Source organism: Physella acuta, unplaced genomic scaffold (assembly GCF_028476545.2).
Source record: "Physella acuta isolate Inbredline_101_S28 unplaced genomic scaffold, ASM2847654v3 ptg000138l, whole genome shotgun sequence".
Taxonomy (NCBI): domain Eukaryota; kingdom Metazoa; phylum Mollusca; class Gastropoda; family Physidae; genus Physella; species Physella acuta.
In genome coordinates this window covers 1,167,308-1,172,500 of record NW_026731657.1, presented here as the reverse complement: position 1 = coordinate 1,172,500, position 5,193 = coordinate 1,167,308, and positions in this window count along the sequence as shown.

The following is a 5,193-nucleotide window of genomic DNA, read 5'->3' as shown; positions in this document are numbered from 1 at the left end:
CTATCCATTGCCTATATTCAAGTTTGGTTTTACTTTGTAGCCAGTATTGAATTCTTGTCACATGTATTATATAAATGGCCTTTTGACTTCAAATCTTTATCTTGGCATCACATTATCAATGTATGAAACATGGAGATCAGGTTCAGTGGACCATGTAGTCTTCACAGTTAAGAAGTACATGGTATCTGTGAGTTTGAAAAATAATCCCCACTGTGGCATGTACAGTTTACTATGATCAATAATTAGAGTTACCAAGCAGTCAAAAGTAAAAATATTTAATTGCCTAAACAAATTGTGATCTTCCTTTCTATCAACATCTATTGTCCATTTTCCATAACCACAGTCAACAACTTTAATTTAAAACTGTGTTTTCTGAAGCCACTAGTTGAAAATAATATCTTGATCCAGTTGTTTTTTAAATTATCTCAAGGACGTTTGGTTGCTCATGTTTTGGGTAAGTCTAGTTCTGTTGATGATAATGAAAGAAAAAAACATATTTTGATACGAGATAATAATTCGGTTATCTATGTAACAATTATAGTTATACATTAACATTTGTCCAAAGAAGTTAGATAAAAACACGGCCACAAACACAATACTTAGAGTTTTTAAACAGCTATGAGAAAGTTGCAGTTGATGCTCTCTAAAATGTATCATGTTCATCTTCACCTTCCTACATCATATACAGATTAGATCAAACACATATTTCTTTTTTTCTTTTTTTTTTTTTGCCTCAGACACGTAATGTATAGCGTCAGTTGTGTGTGTTCGCTTTAGTATTACAGTTTTCATCATCGGCTTGTGAGGACTGATACAGATTTACAATAGTAGTATTTCTTTCTTACTTGTAGCCTGCTTTCATTCATTTAAGATGGTTTACTTATACATAGATCTAATACAAAACGTTTAAATATATAAAAAAAAAATAATAAAACAATAAAAAAAACACCTGAAACTGAAAATGCAAATGTGTAATTAAATGATGATTCAAGGGATTTTTTTTCCTCGGCGTGGTGGGCTGAGGGGACGGGGGACGGGGGGAGGGGGAAGGTGGAATTTGGGTTTTTAAGTAGAGCTGAAATAAATTTGGGATTACAGAGAATTAAAATGATACAAATTTTAAGCAATCGGAAAAGTTATGTTATTACAATGAGACACGTAAAAGCAAAAACCCTCCCTTTTTAAACATCTACATCTATACAGTCCTCAAACAGGTTTTTTTTAATTAATTCAATTGTTTTAAACATTTAAACCAGTAATAATAATTTATTTGATAGATTTTGCACATCATCAAAGACATGAACATCAATTGCATATATAATAATCAAAGAGAGAAAATAAAATGGTATAAGAACAAGACTAAAATAAGTTGTGCAAACTAGGTTTCTCTTGACTGCTTAGTTTACTATGCTCAGTCCTTAGCTGCGGAGTCAGAAGTTCACATTGTAGTCACGCTTGGACAGAAATAGAAGCGCCCCCCCCCCCTCCACTCAACCGGACTGGCGGGTATTTCAAGGTAGCGTGCCCTCATTGCCAAGGGTCGATTTTATGTCATGGAAAGTTTTGGAATGAAATTAGATCTATTAGAAAACAAATGGATTCATGTTCTGTGTCTTTCCAATAGTACATTAATTAGATTTTATTGCGAGTCTTTAAAAAAAGTTAAATGTAAATATAAGGCTTTCAATTTTTGCAATTACAATAATGTTTTAATAATTATTCGAATTTAAACAAAACATTTTGAAGGTCTTTGTTTACAATTTTAATATTCTATAAATTATTTACTCTGTGTTAAAATTAAAAAGTACTTCATTACACCATTTTGCATATTTTACTTGGCTTGCTATTTGTGGCAGATTTGCATTGTCTCCCTTGAAAACATTAAATATTGCATTTAACAGAGGGAGGTAACTACTATTGGTAAATAAACATGCTTATTGGTAAAATCAAAACTATAATAAAATGTAAGATCAAAAAAAATTATGAGAAAAGCAAGTGCTTACATAAGAAAAAATAAATGACTGTCAGACATTGAGAAAAGAGCATGCGACAGTCGTGGGGTTAGAACTGTAGGATATGTTTCATCATTTTTTTTTCTTACTGTTTCCTTCAAACCAATTCACAAATTGTGGCTGTTACCGGGGATTTAAATATAAAAATGGACGGGGTACAACATCGATAGTTCACCCGGGGCGTCGAAATATGTAGCTACGGCTCTGATTCAAACTCTAGACTTTCGGGGTTTGCAGTCGTATGCTCTATCATCCGACTACACCGTCATCTCGCCATTTATGCTACATAAAATACCATTTTATTTCCTCGTATTTTTTGTTCTATCTATGTATATACACTGTCTTATCTGAGTCATGTTTTCCTAACATCATATTAAGCTATATGTCTATCTGACGTTATGTTCAACTACCACTGTTTTTGATAAAACATACATCGTCTATTAAACAAATCATTGTAACCTATGTGTACCAATTTTTAATACAATGAGGTTATTTAAAAATGCTCTAACATCAGAGCTGGGTTGACTTAGTGACTTTATACGGACACAAACCATTATACATGTAATTGTTCAAATCCTTTTAAAAGTATAGACCCATATAAAGTATTAACGAAAACACTAACTAGGAAAGTACACAACGGATATAATTTACCGAGACCATTAATACAACATCCTAGGGAGGAACATCCAGAATCGCACCCGTCTTTTGAGAGACAATATAATATAAACATATAGCTGGCAACCCATTGTATTGATCAATATAAAACATTTAATACAGTTGATGATACGCGGCTAAAGGAAGAAAATATGTGCATACAACCTTACCTAAAAACATGGATTAAAACCATATACGCAAATGCACACAACGGCCTTCTAATAAATAATACACCAAACAAAGCCATACGAATAAAAAATTCAGTTAGTCAAACTGTCCGCTATCCCTACTACTATATAACCTTAGTATAGATCCTATGCTAAAAGTATTACGAGTGCAGAAAATAATAGTGTGTAACGAGTACAGATAACCATAAACTAATACGATAGTAAACGTGTATAATTTGAATTCTCTCCCTTGAGTGTTTCACAATAAGCTTTAGGAAAAGTGGTTGAGACCATTCCAACTTCTGTAAAATTTGGAAAGTTTTTGAGTACTCAAAGACCAAACATGTGTTTAAAATGTGTAGTTGAGCGCCCCGAGATCCACAGTGGCTGGTACCCCAAAAAAAGAGCGCACCACAAAAGAGCGCCGACACAAGAGCGCAGACAAAAGCGCGCCGACATAATCGATATTTTTGTGGACGTAATAAATGTATGACGCCTTAAGTTAATCATTACCATATTTGGATATTTGGACAAAGTACACGTGGTCAAAGTCTCGCTGTGATCAAACTTCAGTGTACCATATTATCATGTATAGTTGATGTGCATGTGATTTAGGACCAAATAAGTGAATACAAGTGCATGTCTAAAGTTCGTTTTAGCAGAAAGTCTACGCTAACATCAACTTAATTAAACATTAACCTAAAATCTAAAACTTTTCCCTTTTATTTTAATATACGCAAACAACTACATATGTGATTTGCTAAAATGCTTAATTTTGTTGGAAACCACTTGTCCACATGCCCGTCGTTCGTAGTTCAGTATTTTATGTTGACTAATTAGTTGTCTGATTATGTGACTTCTTAAGCCTGGGGCCCATTTTTCTTTGATAAAAAACGTGTTGAAGACGGAGCTGAGTACATGTCTGGTCATTCCCCACAGTTGACTGTGGTTGAGGTCGGGACATCTGAGTAGGATCGTACATTTTGCTGCTATAGAAGCTGCTCTCACCATCTGTTAGAAGGATTAGTTGCAATGTAACAACCACGAGCAACACTGCTAAAGAATATGAACCACTTTAACATGTATTACAATACTCACGAAAAGTATATTACAAGCAGAACAATCAGATAGGTCCCACCCTCAGTCGGTTACAAAACTTTATTTGAAACTCTTCAAATAATCAGCCCATCTTCAGGCAATAATATGTCATATTTATTAGTGGAACTGCACAGTTATTATAACATTGGATGATCTTAAGTAAATGAATATTAATTTTATTTGGCATTTTAAACAAGAATATCACAAATAATTCCCATTAATTTTTAAAATGTTTAACAGGAAACAGCTCACAAACACAAAAACGATTCCCAGCTAAATAAATCAATTTACAAAGAACAAAAAAGAATTAAAATAATGCTCGCATAACCCCAATTTAAGCTATTATTAAATGCCTAACATAGAAAGCTGAACTAATTACTAATGCTATTGATACATTTAGAAAATGAACAACGTGTCCTTATTTAGTGTTACATTTCGAGACAAGCATATTATTAAGTTATAACACTATATGCTACTTCTTCTGCTTTAAAGGTTAAAAAAAATAATTTTCGTTTAGAAAGCCAACTGTTATTAAAGTGCCCATTCGTCTACTTTCAAATAGTATGAGGCTTTTGCATTTAGCCATATACAAGTGAATGAGAAATGTTATGTTTCTTCTAACTCAGTTGAAAAGAACAGAGATGATATTTAACTAAGGTCATGCTAACGGAAATGCAACGGTTGTATTTTTACATGAGTCAAGACACTTGGATAGATGGCTGGGGGGGGGGGGGGTAGGTAGTTATCTAATGTCATCAGGGGTTACTCTCTGTTGTTTGATATTAGCAACATGATGTAGGGTGGCTAACAACCTTACCTACACGGGCGATAAACAAAAACATATTATTTTCTGAGCCTGTCAATAATGTTTTAATTATTTATTAACATGAGCTACAATAACACAAACTTAAATTATAAAACACATATTACGGTAATTATTATTCCAAAATTATTCAGGTGTAGACTAATAGTACGTATTGATTCACAAAAACTAATTTAGAAGCTGCTTTTAAGTATTTCGTGAAACCCAGGAAATGTTCTCTTATGGTTTCTAATCCGGGTGTTAGTTATTTCTTTGGAAACAATGTATCGTGTATTATTCATAGAGGTTGGGCACTTATTGCATTAGCTACTCATGTTTTAAACAATTACAACTAAAACATGGGAGAATTTGATTAATAACTAAACTTTCACATATATAAATATAAATGATAAAGGTTGTATCCATTAATTTAATCGGGTAAAAGAAAAAGTTTAAACGT